General features: G+C 41.0%; 1 protein-coding gene across 2 annotated transcripts in view; it reads right to left on the reverse strand.

Annotated features, from left to right (window-relative positions):
- The window catches only part of KIF26B (kinesin family member 26B), a 1,779,156-nt gene that overhangs the window by 154,524 nt on the left and 1,604,745 nt on the right, over nucleotides 1–19,887 (reverse strand). The gene's annotated exons all lie outside the window — the stretch shown is intronic.

Genomic DNA, 19,887 nt, shown 5'->3' on the forward strand with positions numbered 1-19,887 from the left:
ACCCCCCATGCATAGTCTGATGTATCTGTTGACAGAGTTTGGATGGCGGGGGGTTGTGAGAAAGGGAGTCCCTTGTTGTGGTTGCAAGCATCTGCCTACCAAAGGAACTCTGTCCTTAGGCAAGGAATGATAGGAATCACTGTTTCCAGGTCCTGGGAATGTTGACACCAGAGACTTTTTAAGTACCACTGAAGTTTCCTCATATGCAGTCTTGCATATGGAATCAGTAGAATACATGAGGCCATGAACCACAGGGCTTGCAGTATTTTTCTTGCATATAGCTTGGTTTGGGTGGCCAGTAGTTTGAAATAAGTTGTCAAATAAACCTGCTTTTCGGGAGTGAGGAATGCCATCTGGGAAGTTGAGTTCAAGCTTGCTCCCAGGAATACAATCTTTTGGCTGGGTACCAGATGTGACTTCTTTTTGTTGATGGTATACCCCAGAGAAGTTAGGAGTCTCTTTACAAATGTCAGGTGCTGAAGTAGCAATTCCTGACTGTCTGCCTGAATCAGGCAATCGTCCAAGTATGGGTAAATTTGAATATTTCTCTGCCTGCAGTAAGCAATGGCTGGAGCCAGGCAATTTGTCAATACCCTGGGTGCAGTAGATAAGCCAAAGGGAAGTGCAGAGAACTGACAGTGCATAGAGCCTGTCCTGAAATATAGATATTTCCTGCAAGATTCCCTTACGGGGATGTGCAGAAAAGCTTCTTTTAAGTCTAGGTTGACTAGCCAGGAGTCTTTGGCTAGCATAGGAAGGAGCTGCTGGAGTGTAACCATTTTGAATTTTGGTACCATCAGGAAGGTGTTTAGGGCTGACAGATCCGGAATAGGGTGCCAAGAGTTCTCTTCCCTGGGCACCAGGAACAGCCTGGAGTAGAAACTCTGTCCCCTTTGCTTTGTTGGCACAGGTTGAATAGCCCTGATACTATGAGAGAAAGTACTTGCTTTTGGGCCTCTGTCCACTGGTATGGAGGAAGGTTTGGCAATCTGCTTGGGGTTGGCAGAGAATGGAAATAGAATCTGCATCCCTGGGATACAATGTTTAAGACCCATCAGTCCTGGGTAATATACTCTCATTTTTTTGCATGCAGGGCATGTTTTCCTCCGAGGGGTCCAAGTATTAGGGCATGGCTGGGAAGGATTAAGGAAAAGTCATTGTGAACTTTTTCCGTAGGGGGTGGCTTACCACTCCCAGTTTGTTTTAGGAAGGAGCACACCATTGTTTAGATCTGTGCATACCCTGAGACTGTAGACTTTGTGGTCTGCTGCCCCTGGGTTTGGGCTGAGAAGGTCTGGAAGGGACTGGGAAGGACCAGTTTTTTGAAGGCCAATGCCTACTGAATCTAGGTGGCTGTACCTGTAAGAAATATTTAACAGTTTGCATGGATTTAGCTTTTTCCTCCATCTTTTTAAGAACTTCTGCTTTGGAGCCAAATAAACATTCTTGGTTTAATGGAGCATCAAGTAATTTTGCCTTGACATGGTCTGGCAAGATTTGTTCCTTCAGCCAGGCATGCCTTCTCAGAACAAACCCAGTGACAGCAGCCCTGCAAGATGCTTCTAAGGCATCAAAACCACACTGCAAAGTATGTTTACCAACTAGGTTTGCAGAATGCATTGTCATGTAAGTCCTTATTTTCTGCACAATCAGGAATCAACATTTTTTGTTTAATTAGATCAATAATATGCTGCTGGTACTTCAACATGTGAAACTGGCACTTTAAAACACTGATGGCAAGAGTTGCAGAGGTATATACCTTCTTACCCCATCTGTCTAGAGCCCTAGAATCCCTGTCTGAAGGGGTAGGGTTTTTGGCTGTAGAAGCCTTAATACCTTTAGGTCCCTGGGAATTGGCCTCTGGATCTGCAGTGGGATTTTTAAAGAGCAATTTGTGAGAGCCAGGTATTCTGTAGTATCTGTCAGGCTTTCTAGGAGCAGGTGGTAAAGTATCAGGGGTTATGCTGGATTCCATGAAGACATCATCTACAATATCCAGGACAGGGGGAATAGCTAGAGGCCTATGCTGAGGCAAGTCTAAAAATTCTGAGTCACTTTTTGGACTGTAGGTAGTCCTGGCATTCCCAGCAGAAATGCTCTCTTAGGGTTTGCAAGGTTTCACCAAAAGAAAGGTCCTCAGGGGGGGGGGGGAGGCTAAGGGCATTGAATCCTCTGCATCTCAGCCCTCACAGGTAGATAAGGGTATGTCTTGGTAATCACAGGGGTCAGAGTCATCAGACTCATGGTCTGAAGAATCAGAAGGAAAATCAATTCTTTGTCTTTTAGAGGGGGAAGACTGGCTTCCCCTAATTAAAGTAATAAGGTCTTCAGCCATTCTAAGCATTTGTTTCTGTGGCATGGGAGCTTGAGAATGTGCTTTGGTCATTGGTTTCCTAGATGTAGTGCGAACTCTTGGCCTGAAAAATTTGGTAGATTTAGTCATTAATGAAGAAGTCAGTTTAATACAAACATCAGAAGGTCTGAATACACCCTCAGAAGCCGGTGCCTGCATAGCAGCTCCGGACCCATCCAAGGTAGAGACATCCGCAGGTTCCACAGTTGAAGAAGTATCTTGTGGCATACCGGACTCGGAATTGGTCTCAGTAGAGGTCTATGAATCTGTAGAAGCAGGTAACAGGGGCTGAGAAAGCGCCTCACTGAGTACCGGCAGACTGGCGACCATTTTAACGGAAGCATCGTCGGCAGTTTTGGACCTATGTGATCTGTCTCTGTCTTTATCTTTGCGTTTTTTTGGAAGATTGGTAGACGCATGGCTTACCGAAGCCATTCCGGAATAGGGAGAATGAGAGCAAAAGAATTTAGAGACAAAAATAGCCTGACGATGAATAGTTTAGGCATTGAACAAGGCACAAAACTGGCAGCGAGGGATGTCGTGGTCTGGGCCTAAACAGGTGACGCAGTAAGAATGAAAATCTCTATGAGGTATTTGCTTTCCACAGGCAAGACCATTGTTAACTTTTTCTGACATTGGCTAGAGCAAGAAAAAGGAATACCCAACAGGGTACTTAGCTTTAGAAGACTTCAGGTTTGAAACTCGAAAAACGAAAATTTCAGGCAGCTGCCAACTGGCACTTGTGAACTGCTTCTGCTTCGGGCTCCCGCGTGGCAAGAAAAGCTGATGTAATGGCATCAGCTGCATGTTTTATACCCCTGATGACCTGACATCATGGATTAGGTGACAGCATCCAACGCAGAAATCCCAAAACTCTGGTATTCGGGCTGACTGAGGGCTACCTGCAGGCAGATAACCCTAGTGTGATGACTGCAACAGTGAAACACGAAGAACATCACAACCAGTTGTGTAGCAATGTTTCTTCAATGACACCTTACAGTTATTTATAGTGTCTATCTGTCTTATTTCAGGGGAGATTAAGTTCCAGGTTGGCAACCTAGTTAGAGTATTATTAATCACCTGTGCTTTTATTAGAGCTTCTGGTGGATACTACAGCTTTGTTGTTGGACCATAGGATTGAATTAGTGGTATGAGGTTGTAGTATTCCTTTTGGGGCTGGCCAACTTTCTGGGGAGTTTATTAGTGTATGGGTTATAGTAAGTTGATAGCAGTGTGTGTGTGTGTGTGTGTGTGTGTGTGTGTGTGTGTGTGTGTGTGTGTGTGTGTGTGTGTGTGTGTGTGTGTGTGTGTGTGTGTGTGTGTTCTAATCAGTTAAGGCCTTTTAGAGCTGTGTAGTGGTGGCTCTTGTGAGGGTTATTAGTTGCAAATGTTGTGATTTTGTTATAGGCTATTACTAGTTTCTTTTTGATGGTTGTGTTAAGGTTTGTAAACACTGGGGAGACATAGAGTAGGGAGAGGAATGGGTGTGTTAGTACTATGGCTTTCCAGGACTGATTAGTAAACTAAAACAATGAGTAAAAAGGTCACACAGAAATAATTTGTTAAAAAAAAATCTAGCAAACCTAGACTTTCCACTGTGTGATTCCTTTTGGCTTTATTGGCCTGAATTTGTCCATAAATTGACTTAAAAGAAAAAGTCATGGACATTCAGAATTGCCATTTAGCTGAAACACCTAATGTCCTTAAAGGGTAATTTGCATATATCCCATGTTGCCTCTAATTCATCAGGTTTAAGGAATCACACAGTGGAAAGTCTAGCTTTGCTAGATTTTTCTTTTTGGACTGATTAATAAGGAATTTTTTTGATTATGTAGAGAGATCCTACTTTCTAATTTGTCTTTTTGATGCCTAGTTGTAGGTGTTGGCCATACTTGAGACTGACATTTGAAGAATACTCCAAGGAGTTTGTTTTATGCATTTTATTTTAGTTTCATTGGCAGATATGTCATGGGATGACTGTTTCTGATAAGAGTAGTTTTTAGGGGTGAAAAGAATCAGTGGGATTTTCATAGCATTTAGGGCCAAGTCTGAGTTACCTAGCTATGATTCAATAACTAGGAAGGCCTGTTGGGTATTATCCTGTAGGGAGGCTAGTGTTTGGGCTGAGCACACGTGTATGGTTTCATCTGCAGATTTTACCAGGGTACCTTGTTTACTGGCAGAGTGTAGGTTATTTATAAACATATTAAGTAGAAGTAACTCAAAAAACAAGCCACCCTGGTGGAATCACAAAATAAACCGGATATATAACAGGCGGAAGAAAATCATGGCACAAAATTATGATCTGCAGCACGCAGCAGGATAAAAGCACTCTCATCAATCTAAACAGACAACTCAGAGGAAAAATAAAGTCTACCACAGCCAAATTTGAGATAAGATTGGCCTCCTAGGCCAAGGACAACCACAAAGCATTCTTTAGTTATGTCCACAACCTCAAAGGCAGTACACAACTGTGTGTAGAGCTCATTGTAAATGGAGCCACCTATACTGAGCCAGAAGATATAGCAAACCTCCTGGCTGATAAAATTAGCTCCAGCTTTACTCCTAGTTCCCCCTCAACCTTCCCTCAGGAAATATCATCAAATATAACTCCCCCTACTACCACTAGGGAACAGGTCCTTAATGGTCTCTCTAAGACCAAGAACACATCAATGGGCCCAGACAATATCCCAGGATGCCTTCTACATAGCATGAAACATGACCTAGCAGGGCCTCTGGAATTACTATTTAACTGTAGCCTCCAAACAGGACACGTGCCTTATGAATGGATAAAGGCAACAGTCATCCCTCTGTACAAAGGTGGGCCATCTACAGACCCTGGAAACTACAGACCCATAAGTCTCACTAGTCTTGTATGTAAAGCCATGGAAAGAATTATCATGGAAATGATCAATAGTAAACCTCCAGAAACTGGACCCAACCCAGTTTGGTTTCAAGGGCAGATCATGCATACTCAACCTGGTGGACTTCTTTGAGAGGGTCACCAAAGCAATGGAAGAGGGCAAAATCATTCGCACTGCCTGCCTTGACCTGGCAAGGCATTTGATCCAAAACCCCACTCAGGCATTATTGACAAACTCAAGAGGTTAGATGCAAACCCGTATGTCACACAGTGGATAGCCAACTGACTCACAGACAGGACCCAGGAAATTAGAATTGAGAAGTCCACCTCTACAAAGAGGCCAGTCACAAGTGGAGTCCCTCAGGGATCAGTCCTTGGACCCGTCCTTTTTGGCATTTACTTTCTCAGAAGTCAAGGCCAGTGTCAGTGGTCTCTGCCTGACTAAATTTGCAGATGATTGCAAATTAGGAGTTGTCATTGAATCTCACACTGACACAAATGTTTTCCAGCAGGGGCTGACACAGACAAACAACTGGTGTCAGAGCCAGGGACTAAAACTAAATGCTAGGAAATGACTAATAGTATCCTTTGGGAAGTCATCCATTCCTGGTAACTATCATATTGACAGCACACCCCTTGGAGCCGACCCAGTAGTCAGGGACTTAGAGACACACACAGATAGCAATCTAGCCTTTGATAATCACGTGTCTACAGTGGTGAATAAATCATGCTATGCTGCACAACTTACAAACCAAGGTATGGAATCTAAGTCCAATGAAGTCATTGCTCCACTGTATTTGGCATTCATCAGAAAAATAATTGAGTGCAATGGCCCCTTTGGTATGTACCTAACAGGCATATCCAACAATTGGAATGTACACAGAGGTTCTTCACTAAAAGAATACACGGCATAAGTAATATGTTCTATGCAGACCGCCTCAAGGCCCTATCTCTGTATTCTGTCTCCTACAGGCTTTTGAGGGGAGATCTATGCCTGGCATACAGGGCATTGTCAGACCCCACTCTGATGGACCTCCTGCATATCCAGAAAACAAACAGTACCAGAATTACCCATTCTAAAGAATTAAACCTTGCCTGTGATATAAATAGGACCTGCTGGAGAGAGAGGTATGTATCTCAGAGACGATCCCATCTATGGAACTGGCTCCTCATTCATGTGAAGCAGAGTTCCTCCCTAATCCAATTCAAGTATAACTTGGACAACTGGATGCGAAATCAGAAATTCATCCCTGGTTTAGCACCCATGTCTCTAATGGACAAAGGTAACCTGTAAATGGTTCATCTCCCAAGTCCCTGCTTACACTTATCAAGTGTATCAGAACTTGTCAGAGATTTAGGACGCATGGCTAGGCTTAAAAAGGCCCTTGTGGTTGTTAGCCTAGTAAACATCTATGAACCTATGAGTAGGGGGCCTAGAATTGATTCTTGAGGGATAGTGACTGTTACTGTGAAGAAATTATAGTAGTCCTCCCATGCCATTTCATGGCTTGTTTCCCATTGGATAAGTACCTGTAGAACCAGGTCAATAAGGAGTATTGAGGCCAAGGGAGGCTAGCTACTGGAGGAATTTTTAGTGAACTACTGTATCAAATGCTTTGGTAGGTCCAGGAAGACTGTTGAGACTAATTTTCCACTATTTCTGATTTGCCTAACTGTACTTGTGAAGCTTAGGGTGGTAGTGGTGATGTGGTTAGGTTGAAAGTCATGTTGAGTGGAAGAGATTAGGTTGTGGTTGGTGAAATATTTGAGTAGCTGGGTGTGGACACATTTTCTTGGATAGGTAGTTGGTAAGGCTTATAGAATTTCTGACTTTATGGAGGAGTATCCATCCCTTCACTATCCCTTTTCCCATTTTTGCACATGGGATTTGGGTGTCACTTCAACAGTGGCAATCATCTAGATGTTGGTGACACATTTAATTTTTCCATATCTTTTGAGTTTGTAATACCATGACAGGAATGGATCCCATTCCTAAGTCAAAGTATGATTAAAGTTCATGAAATTAGTATTGTTTCAGTCTCTTGATGTTAACCAAAACTGCTCTTCGCAGCACCCACAATGTGCCTACAACTGACTCCTTCTGCAGTTCATATGGAGTTAAATGTGTTGGTAGTATATCTAAATGCTGTTCTTCTTCTTCTTTCGGCTTTTCCCGGTTAGGGGTCGCCACAGCGGAACTCCGGTCTGCTAATGATTGGCAGTAGATTTTTTTACAGTGCCGAGGTGCCAGCTTGATGCCCAACCTTCAACGAAGGCACGCCCATTCTATGCATGTGTTTCGAATGCCACCCGACCACGGGGAGGACATGCAGACTCCACACAGAGGGTGCTCCAGCTGAGAATCGAATGGGAGAACCTCTTGCTGTGAAGCAACAATGCTACCGCTGCACCACCGTGGCTTCCTTGGTAGTACATCTAAATATGACACTAAATTATTTTGTAAGAGACCCACTGAGCCTGTTGCGGTAGGGTCACTATCATGTTTAAAGAGTATATTGTTGCTAGTAAGGGGCTTCAGAATAGTGAGGAGTAATGAGGAACTTTGCTTTGTTAGTGCCAAGATGAGTTTATAAAATGGGTGTTGAATTGAGTTGCTAGCTGTGTGTGTGTGTGTGTGTGTGTGTGTGTGTGTGTGTGTGTGTGTGTGTGTGTGTGTGTGTGTGTGTGTGTGTGTGTGTGTGTGTGTGTGTATGTGTGTATGTGTGGAGGTGAGGTGTAACAGTTTGTCTAGGGTTGAGCTTGAGGACTGCCACAAACATTTGTGGTTATTTTGATGGGAATTTTGTAGCTCAGTAAAACATACTTTCTTATCACAAAGATTTCTGAAATGCCGTTAGTTTTGTATGGCTGTTCGGGTTTTATTTTGTGTATATCTTTTCCAGCCATGGTCTATTTTTGTCAGTAGTGCCATGGTAGTCTTTATTAGCCAGTGGTGGGATGGATTTAACACTTTTATTTCTGAATGGAACTTCTTTGCTCAGTATGGTAAGGAAGATATTGTTAAAATGAGTAACTGCTTCATCTAGTGGTAATGTTTTTAAACAGTTCCAATTGCATTGATTTAGGGTTGCTGTAAAGTGTTCAGGTTGAAATTCTGAAAGTTTTGGACTTGTTTGTATGTTATTTGTCACTGAATATTTAGCCACTGTCTAATAGCATAGACAGGTCAATGGCCACTAACACTATCTGATAAAGTTCCACTACAACTGATTGTTGTAAAGCTTGTTTATAAGAATCCAATCCAGTGTGATTTCTTTACTTGTTTTTGTGTGTCCTGGTAGTAACATTTACCAGTTGTGAGAACCCAAATAAGTTTAGGTCAGGTGCAGTGTTGGTTATTGGTTTCAAAGTCAATATTTATGTTATCTAGGATTATAGTCTTTTTATTTGTATTGTTGTGTATCCACTAAAGAAATTCTTGAATTGTAGCTAGATTATTCCCAAGGGAATGTAAAGTCCTATTAGGAAGATGGATTTGCTATAACTGAGTTTGAGGAGGGTAATAACAATTTTGGAGTATTTTGAATGTGTTGAGTTAATTATAGGGTGTTCTTAAAGATTACTTCTACTCTTTTTTTCCTAGTCTGTCTGTTCAGACTATGTTGTATACAGGACAGGGGGTTACTTCATTGTTAGTTATTTCTAGCCTTAGCTAGGTTTCAGTTGCTGAAACTAAGTCAGGGTTATAATGAGAGAGGGATGTGGGGAGGTCTTGGGTTTGTTACATGTGCTTTCACAGTTTATGTTTAAAATAAATAGATTTTTGTCTGATTTGTGGTTTGGGAAAAGAGTTGCATTTATGTGAGATTGAGGAGTTGATTTTGGATGAGTATTACTATCTGGACAAAGGATGGGGTGGATGTCACTACTTTGGAAAATTACAGCTACAATATGAAGGCACAAGTAGAAATATTTAGGTTTTTATAGAATACTGGTGGAAGGATTGTAATACCTTACTGGATTTTATGTGTTTAAATGTGTGTGTGTTTAACAGTGAGTGCGGAAACAGTTCGAGAGACATCATTAAAAAATGTGAAGTTGTAAAACACTGATGTGTTTGAGGGTTTGTAGGAGGGAAATTAAGATGCTACATGTGGGATTCTAAAGTTGTGATGTGCATGAAAAGGATAAAAATAGTTACAGTGGTTGCATAAGGAAGCTGTGTTCTACAACAGAGTATGAAGTATGACAGATACTGGAAACCATTGGTGGTGTGGAGCAGCATTTGGGAACGTGAATATGGAATTCTTCAATGAGAAAGTAGTAGTTATTGGATCATTCTAGGAGTGTATATATTAGTTATGATGTACGTTTGTGAGGATTGGCTATAGTTGGTAACTGGTGGTGTGGAGGTGGGGGGAAGAGGAGGATTAGGTATATGCCCAGGGTTGGTAGATTTGGTGTATGCCCAGGGTTGATACATTTGCTGTATGCCCAAGGTTGGTAGATTTGGTGTATGCCCAGGGTCGGTACATTTGATGTATGTCCATGGTTGGTAGATTTGGAGTATGCCCAGGTTTGGTAGATTTGGTGTATGCCCAGGGATGATAAATTACGTATATGCCCAGGGCTGGTAGATGTGATGTATGCCCAGGGATGGTAGATTCAGTGTATGCCCAGGGTTGATAAATTAGGTGTATGCCCAGGGTTGGTTAGATTTGGTGTATGCCCAGGGTTGGTTGATTTGGTGTATGCCCATGGTTAACAAATTACATGTATGCCCAGGACTTATAGAACTATTGTATGCCCAGGTTTGGCAGATTTGGCATATACCCAGGGCTGGTAGATTTTGTGTATGCCCAGGTTTGGTAGATTTGGTATATGCCCAGGGTTGATAGAAAAAGTGTATGCCCAGGGTTGGATAGATTTAGTGTATGCCCAGGGTTGATAGCTTAGGTGTATGCCTAGGCTTGATAAATTAGGTATATGCCTAGGGTTGGTAGATTTGGTGTATGCCCAGGGTTAATAGATTAGGTGTATGCCCAGGGTTGGCAGATTTGGTGTATGCCCAAGGTTGATAGATTTGGCATATGCCCGGGGGTGGTAGATTTGGTGTATACCCAGGGTTGGTAGAGCTGGTGTATGCCCAGAGTTGATAGATTAGGTGTATGCCTAGGGATGGTAGATTTGGTGTATGCTCAGGGCTGGTAGATAAGGTGTATGACTAGGGTTGATAGATTAGGTGTATGTCTAGGGTTGGTAGATTTGATGTATGCCCAGGGTTGGTAGATATGGTGTATGCCCAAGGTTGATAGATTTGGTGTATGCCCAGGGTTGATAAATTATGTGTATGCCCAGGGATGGCAGGTTTGATGTATACCCAGGGCTGGTAGATTTGGTGTATGCCCAGGGATGGTAAATTTGGTGTATGCCCAGGGTTTATAGATTAGGTGTATGCCCAGGGTTGGTTAGATTTGGTGCATGCCCAGGGTTGATAGATATGGTATATGCCCAGGTTAATAGATTAGGTGTATGCCTAGGGTTGATAGATTAGGTGTATGCCTAGGGTTGGTAGATTTGGTGTATGCCTAGGGTAGGTAGATTTGGTGTATGCCCACGGTTGATTGATATGGTGTATGCCCAGGATTGATAGATTAGGTGTTGGCCCAGGGTTGATAGATTAGGTGTTTGTCTAGGGTTGATAGATTAGGTGTATGCCTAGGGTTGGTAGATTTGGTGCATGCCCAGGGTTGGTAGACACAGTGTATGCCCAGGGTTGCTAGATTAGGTGTATTCCTCGGGTTGCTAGATTAGGTGTATGCCTAGGGTTGGTAGATTTGGTGTATGCCCAGGGTTGGTAGATTTGGTATATGCCCAAGGTGGATAGATTAGGTGTATGCCTAGGGTTGGTAGAATTAATGTATGCCCACGGTTGGGAGATTTGGTGTATGCCCAGGGTTGGTAGATAAGGTGTATGCCCAGGGTTGGTAGATAAGGTGTATGCTCAGGGTTGGTAGATTAGATGCATGCCTAGAGTTGGTAGATTTGTTGTATGCCTAGGGTTGGCAGATTTGACATATGCACAGGGTTGGTAGATTAGGTGTATGCCCAGGGTTAGTAGTTTTGGTGTATGCCCAGGGTTGGTAGAAGAAGAGATTAGTGGTATGGGTTTAACAATGAGAAAGCAGTGAAACCTTAGGAGGTTTATGTGAGACAGCAGGGTAGCAAGAGGCATAAAATCTACCCGAGATACTCCACAGCAGGGCACCTTTGAATAGGTGGTCCACAAAGGAGTGGAAATAGTATGCATGGGTATTCTGTCAAGATCATGCTTGCCCCAAACAGATTTTTACCCAGCTGTTAGGCATCCATCAGAGCACATTGAGAAGCTTGAGTCCCTTTGAGGGATTAGTGAGTAGTTATATTTATAACAGGTTCTGTATGCTATGCCCTGTCCTGCTGTTCTGAATGGCAGGGTTGCACAAATGCCATATGTAATCCTTAGCTGAAAGATAGCAAGTGAGTGCTACAGTAGGAAAGTACTTGTGAGGATGGAGATCAGGTCACTGCTACAGTAGGAAAGTACTTATCTGCATGGAGATCAGGTCACTGCTATAGTGGGATAGTACTTGCCTGCATGGAGATCAGGTCACTGCTATAGTTTGATAGTACGTGTCTGCATGGAGATCAGATCACTGCTATAGTGGGAAAGTACTTGTGTGGATGGAGATCAGGTCACTGCTACAGTAGGCAAGTACTTGTCTGCATGGAGTTTTGAAGTAACTCTCTATGAAAAAACTCTCTACACCCCTTACATCCCATACACTGTACATCCTATTTGCAGTATCCCCAGCCCTTACATCCCATACACTGTACTATCCCAGAAGTCCTGATGCTCTGCATCCAGTAAACAGTGGCTCTGACTTCAGTCCATGTGCTACATTAAAATAATAAGTATTGCTGTAGGAAGTATCAGCTGACTTACAGGGGAAGGAGGATTGGGCCTCTAGCATTAGTAATGATCTATTAGCAATCCATACCTCTCAACTCTCCAGATATTTGCAGACTGTTCAGATTTTTGCATCATATTTTTGGTCTGTTCCTGTAGTTTTCTAGAAAATCACTTAGGATTAGCATCCCTAGATAATGACATTTTGAGTTTCAGACATTAGATCCTTCAGAAAATGCATGCAAAAACAAATCTTGTCATTCTAGCAACTTTCAAAGTTTATAAGAGCGATATTTAAAACCTGTCCCTATTTTTGGAACTTTGTTTCCCATAATTTTAGGTGTTGTCCAGATTTCATGCAAGAGATTGAGAAGTATGTCTATTACTTTATAATACTTTCTAAGTATCTAATAATTCAGCCCTAAATTCTTGTAGATATGTTCTTGTTTACACAAGTAACAAAAACATGGTGGAATATACAGTGTTGTGAGCCTTGGGAAGAGAAAGCTGAGGTGATGCCTTTCAGTTGGGAGGGTGGCCTAATGGTTAAGGTGTTAGCCTTACAAACACAAGATGCAGGGTTTGAGTCTTACAAGGGATAATTGGCTAGGCTTACAATGGCTCGCAAGGGCAGTTAGCTTAATACTAACCTATAACCTAGGATGGTAGTGACAAAGTCATCTCTAGGCAAATGCTGCAAACTTAATTGGCATTTCTTGGAAAAAATGTACACTGTGCTCCCTGTAATTGCATAATAGATATGATGTATGGAAACAAAAAATAGATACTATTTACACTACCTTAAAAAAATGTCAGCTGCCACTGTTTACAAAACTATTGGCATAATCTGATTCCTCTATAGCTGTGCCCAGCATCTTCTAACCTGACTCAAATTATCTCAGGGAAAACTTGTACCTTACCTCTTCATCTCCTAATCTCCCTGCTATGTCCCCTCTTTCACATCTCATTCTATCCTCATCTGAACCTTTTCTCATTCTTTACCCTGCTGTTCTAATTTAATTAAAACCGTAGATAGGTTACCTGCTGCCTGGTGCTGTTGTGCAGTGTTGCTCCCCTCATCTGCTCATCTGTAAGTTGAAGGCCAAGGATAACAAAAAAAAAAAGTTGTGCGATTAAACTGCAGCAAAATACTTGCTACAACTGTAACAAGCAGCTTCCTTCAGTGTAAGAAAATAAAAAATACAAAGCCCTTAAGCACTTCAGCTCCTGATCACAAATACAGTACCAGCATTCAGGTTACAGCTTTATTGCAGCATTAGAATCTGCTGATTGTGCCCCCTAACATCATGTACCCAGGGCAGCCACCCTCTTTACACTATTCTTAATGGGTGATTCCATGTGATGCAGACGTCATCATTTTCTATGATGCTGTGTGGCTCATGTTTTCAGTGTTTTTCAGCTACTTCAACACCATAATGTTTACACAATCTCCAGTACAGCAGTCTTACCACATTATTATGCCTTTCAGTATACAGTCATTAGTATGTCACAAGCAGCAATGAGGTGTGCGACAGTTTACAATTCTGTTTTATAAAACCTACATTTGTCGGTTTCTCCCACATGTTCAATGGACTTTGTAAACCAATGTATATGTAGCCTACTATCTTGGGCTGCCAATATTAACCTTTCATCTTTTGGTTTGAATTCACCTCTCCTTAACCATTCCTGCATTCGATCTTGATCAACATGAGGTTCTTCCAGACGTTTTCTACACTTGTAACTATATTTATGCATTTTCAACATTTCTTGCCTTCTCATCTGATCCTTTACCTTATATTCTTTCTTTTGTTTTTTGGCACATTCAGTTGTCGCCTGATTTTTATCTACTTCTGGTTGGATTTCCATTCCTGCTTGACACCGATATGCTTCTGCTAGATTAGCAGAGAAGTCATCTTAGAGTTATTCTCCTCATGTATCAGAACTTTCACTACATTTGGGTCTTGTAAGGTCAACAGATATTTGTGGAGTCCCACGATTGCAGATCTAAACATGTAATCAATTTCAAGGAGGCCCATCACTCCTTCATAATGGTGAATATCTAATCTTGGTATACACTGATTTTTATAAATCATTTGGTGAGCATGAAGCATCCTTCTTGTTTTCCTGTTTAATCTATCCAACACCTTTTGGGGCCAGTGAATCACTCCAAAACTGTAAGTTAGGACAGGAAGAACAAATTGGTTTATAGCTTGAATTTTGTTCCTAGATGTCCAGTGCTGTTTTCAGGATTAATTTAAATCTTCTAAAATATTTCTTACTACATTTTATTCACATTTATTCATGTTTTATTGTCGGTCCTTCATCAGTTCCCAAATATTTAGACACTCCCTCTTGCTCAAGTTCTTTTATATCACATTCATGTCCCAAACTGATGTTTTCTTGGTGCTGCACATAATACAAAGACAATGATTCACCAGGGAAGACACTGATGCTGGCAAAGAGTGATGGCAAAAGGTAAGATGGATAGACAGCATTGCTGAAGGAACAAATATGAATTTACAAGAAATTAAAGAAGCAGTGGTGGAGAGACAGGCCTGGTATGATAAGGTCCTTGAGATCACAAAGAGTTGGACTTAGCTTAATGACTAAACACTGCAATGATAAAATGGTCTTGAGCTGTAGATAAAGGTAACAAATGAAACTGCTTGGTTCTACCTGAGATAGTCGACACTCCAGAACACCGACAAGCGAATCGCGAGCGCCAGAAGATTGACAATGCAGAAGACCAACGCGACGGATGAAAACACAGACGCCGAGGATGCCGACATGGGAAAAGGCTGTGTAAGTATGCGGTAGTGACGGACGTTAGGGTGCGAGTAAGGTAAGTGTGGATATTGACGGTCTGTGGGGATAGGGGTGGGTTAAGTGAGTTAGGGTCAGTGTGCGGGTTAGGTAAGTGTGCGGTAGTGAAAGTCTTTGGGTTAGGGGCGGGTTAAGTGAGTTAGGGTTAGGGCGCGGGTTAGCTGAGTGTGCGATAGTGACTTAGGGTTATGGTTTGTGTTAGGGTTGTAGATAGTTGTGTATGTGAGGTTTAGTTTGGGTTTGTAAGGATTTTGGTGTGCTTGTGTTGTGTGTGTGGTTTTTGGACAGGGGATGTGTTTTGTTTGTTGATTGTTGTTATTGTGGTGTGTGCAGTGTATGAGGTTTCGTGTTTGTGTACCATCGGTTATTTCGTTGTCGGGCATGTGAGGATTCGTGTTTATGCACTGTCGATTATGTGGTGTCGGTGATTACATTGTCGGTGTTCTGCAGTTTCGATTATGTCAGGTAGAACCAACTGCTTATATAATTAGGCAAGAAGTTCATAGTTTCATAGTTAAATACTAGGCTAACAACCACAAGGGCCTTTTTAAGCCTAGCCATGCAACCCAACCCAGCTCAACTGTGTCCCTATGTATTATGGGAGAATATTAGGAGGGGGTATGTTAGGAAGTTTCTAAAGGTTATGTAAGGAGAGGGTATGTTAGTTTGGCCAAAGTCACTGTCTGTATCTATCTATCGGAGACATGAGGAACAGACCTGGGATGAATTTCCAATTTCCCATCCTTTGGTCAAGGTTATGTTTAAATAGGGTTAGGGATGGACTCTGTTTCACATTGATGGGCAACCATTTCCAGAGCCTGGGGATCCTCCGAGAGACATATTTGTCTCACCAACATGTCCTATTTATGTCAGAAGACAAATTTAAATCCTTTGATCAAATTGTTCTGATGCTGTTCATTTTGCAAATGTGCAAAAGGTCCATGAGGATGCCTTGTATGCCAGGAACAGATTGTCTCTTAGTAACCTGTAGGAAACTGAATATAAAGATAGAGCTTTAAGGTGATCCATGTAGCACAATGTGTTTATACATTGGATTCATTTGTGAGTGTTCTAGTTATTGTATATATCTAGTTAGGTACATGCCAAAGGGGACATTATACTCGATGGCTGGTCTGATAATGGTGAAATAAAGTGGCAGTATGACTTCCTTTGACCTGGATCCAATGCCCTTACTTATAATTTGGGTGACACAGAATGATTTTCGTACTACCTTGGCCACATGTTGGTCAAAGGGCAAATTACTGTCTACATAGCTTTCCATATCTCTAACTACCGGGTGAACTCTTAGGGGTGACTTATTGATGAAGTAATTGGTCTCAGTGGCCATTTTCCCAAAATGCACTATAATACATTTCTTGGCATTGAGTTTTAATCTGTGACTTTGACAACAGTAATTTGTCTGTGTTAGACCCTCTTGGAAGACACTTGTGTTATGCAGGAATCTATGATAGCTCCCAATTTACAGTCATCATCAAACTTGGTCAGCCAAAGTCCCTTGACATTAGCCTTTACCACTGAGAAGTAGATGCCAAATGGGAGTGGTCCCAGCACAGAGCACTGAAGTACCCCTACTGGTGACTGGTCTCTCAGTGGATGTGGTGTCATCATTTCTGATGCCCTGGGTCTTGTCTATGAGGCAGATGGCAATCCAGCCAGTCTCAGTTAACAATTCCACATAAGTTGCTGTGAACTCAGGGTTGAGAGAAGCATTGACGTTTGACAAACAATAACTTAATAGGATGTAGTTTGCTTTAGAATAGTTCCTAGATGTTACATGGTTTGCTTGGCTTACTGAGTTAATTTTTATTTTGAAGAAGACAGATTCATAGTCCAACCTCACCAGTGAGGATGTGACATTAGTTGGTGTGCAGCAGTCTGCCATACTGGTGAGTACCAGGTCCAATGTACTTGAGCCTCTTATGAGTGTGTGGACTATCTGGTCAAGGGTATTTGTGTTAATAAAGTCCAAGAATTGTGCCTGTTAGTTTGAGGCAGTTTATGTTTCCCAGTCTGTAGAGGGGTAGTGAAAGTCTCCCATGGATAGGGTATTTGGTTTAATGGTGAGTGTCTCTAGTAAATCTAGATAAGAGTTATGGGATTTGAGGGACATAAAGGGTGACCTATATCTTGCTAGGATATGGTATGGGACTTTGTATATGGTGATTTGCATCTGGATAAACTCCAAGACATCATCCCGTCTAACCAACCTAGTGTTATACTTGTTACTAATGTAAATCAAGACTCCTCCACTTTTTCTCCTTTTCTGTGAAGTTGATGGTCTAAGTGTGTGGAAAACACTGAAGCCTTCTACTGCCAGAGTACTTTCTGTGGATTTAAACCATGTCTTGGTAACTGCACAGATGTGGGCAGCACAATATCTTCCCTAACAATATAGAGATGACATGGTTCTAAGACTGAAAGTTCGGTTTGAGAGATAGTTAACCATCCATATTAAATTTCTCTGGAGAAGTCACAAATGGATATATTTTTTTTAGCAATATGGACTAGTCCGTGATTTTAAATGCTATGTGTTATAGTCGTAAAAAGAGCATCAGTAAATAAGTCATGCTCAGTGTTAGTATTTTATTAATACTGGAGTAGTTAGCAGTTGTAGCACTGATTCAAGAATTCATGCTGCTGGTAAAATATTACATTTCTGGACATAGTCATGTATTCATATGTAGATTACTTGTCTGACAGTGCAGAGGATTTAAGACTACTAGCTGCTAATACCAGGATTCCTGTAGTCCAAGATTTGATTCCTACTGACTCTATGATTCCTACTGATTCTATGATTCCTACTGACTCTTGTTGTCTAGTGTGTGTCTATGAGCCGGTCAGTGCTGTGGGGCATTTCGGCTAGGCTACTCAATTGTTTCCTGGAGTACATGTCCAGCAATTACCTATGATTTTTCTAATACTTTTACTAGGTAGCATAAATTACAAAAAGGGTGATAATCACTGGGTATGGAAGAAGAATCAACCTTATAGTGTGCCCTAATAAGAGCATCTTTGAAGCTGCTTGGAATGTGTTTTTTTATCTTTAAAATTTAATTTACATATGGGCTAAGGGCTTACAGAGAACTGAGCTTCTTAGTAGAAGCAGTTTTGGATGCACAGCATGGAATTCTGGGTTACAAGTATATTCTGTTTTATTATACAGTTGTATAGCTGATTTTATTAAAACAGAAGGAAGGGTATTAGAGCAGGTTATGTAGAAGTGTTATACACTGTTATACAACTGTTTTGAGAAAATGCTGGTAGTAGAAGATGGAAAGTATAATTTATAAAAAAATTAGGACATGTTAGCAAAGAAAGAACTAGTCTGCGATACTGTAAAGCAACAAAAAGTACAATAAGAATTAAATTGTACATACTGAGTACATACCAAGGTAGGTTCACTGTAGGTGATACTTGTAACAGACAACACCATAGAATAATGAATTAAAAAAAATACAGTAAACTATGAGAAAGCAATATGCTTAGGCAAATAACTGATCTGATAAACAGCATACAGACTGCAAATCAAGAAATATTTCAGTCAAACATTCCAACACTGGAATTAGTGCAAACAGCAGAATGTAAGGTTAGTTTTATATATTGTGTAAACACGTGCTATATAAATAATTAACAACATTGCTGAGTGATGTGAGGACTAAAGCATCGCTTTTGAGTTCTTTATGCTTTTCCACTAACTCTGACAGGCTTTTAAAGGCCATTTGTACTGCCATTACTCAGACTGAAACTACTGTGTTAGTTGAAGGATGCCATTTTAAGAATGCCAACCTTTGAAATACAACACTGCAGTTCTGAATGTCTTACATTTGTTTCTCCCACAAACTGAAAACAAAATGCAACTGAAAAGAAGTTAAAAGAACCAATATACACCCATTTTCAAGAATGCACAGGAATATCAGTTGTGGTTAGCATATATAATATAATTACAAATGTGAAATTCTTTTAAACTGTTAATTTGTTAGATACTAGCTTCTTTATTTTGTTTTATTTTATTTCTGTTTGTTAACCAGGATAGAACCCTAAACCTACTGAAACATCTTCAAGCTCACTCCAGAGGAGATAATACAGGTATATGATTAAGGTAAAATATAATAAAATACAGGTGCAACAAAGATGAAATCCTCCATGTAAAGATCTGTATGTTAAGATGTTGTATTATATACTTAGTTGTCTATATGAGAAAATGTGCATTAGAAGCCACCTTCTATTAATGCTACTTTACATGTTAAGATGTAAATCTGTTTAGTCTTCTTTATTAAAGCCTGCACTTCATTACATTTCATTCCTGCAAGGCACAATTATGAAGAATTCTTAATTCATTGCAGTAAGCAGTTTGAGGAACCATGATGCAGATAGTAGTTTACCCTTACTAAGGATATTTTGTGCATGTTGCCATTTGTTGGATTTTGAAGACTTTCCTGTTTTGGAACTTTTGATAAAATGGTGCTAAAGTAACTGAAATGGAAATAACATGGTCTTACAATGGATATGAAGTATGAACCCTCAGCATAAATACTCTCACATGCACTGCACGCAGAAACGTGCAAACACACACACACACACACACACACACACACACACACACACACACACACACACACACACACACACACACACACATTCACTTGATTAACAGTAATGATTTCTGTGGTTTCAACATTAGCCATACTTTTGCTAGCCTTTGATTTGGAATCTCAGGTTTAACTACATCAAAAACATCCACAATGACCCTGGTGAGGACAGATGAAAACCACAGCTGACAGCTTCTCATCCAGCCAACTCAAATGCTCCAGAACAGTGACTAGAGACAAAAAACAGCATTAAAAAAGACATGATGAATGCTGACCATAACAAACAAGGCAGAAGGTGTATCACCTGCAGTGATGTTTGAAGGAGAAG

The sequence above is a fragment of the Protopterus annectens genome, chromosome 1.part2, assembly GCF_019279795.1.
Source record: "Protopterus annectens isolate FY-2018-M chromosome 1.part2, PAN1.0, whole genome shotgun sequence".
NCBI classification, from domain to species: Eukaryota; Metazoa; Chordata; order Ceratodontiformes; family Protopteridae; genus Protopterus; species Protopterus annectens.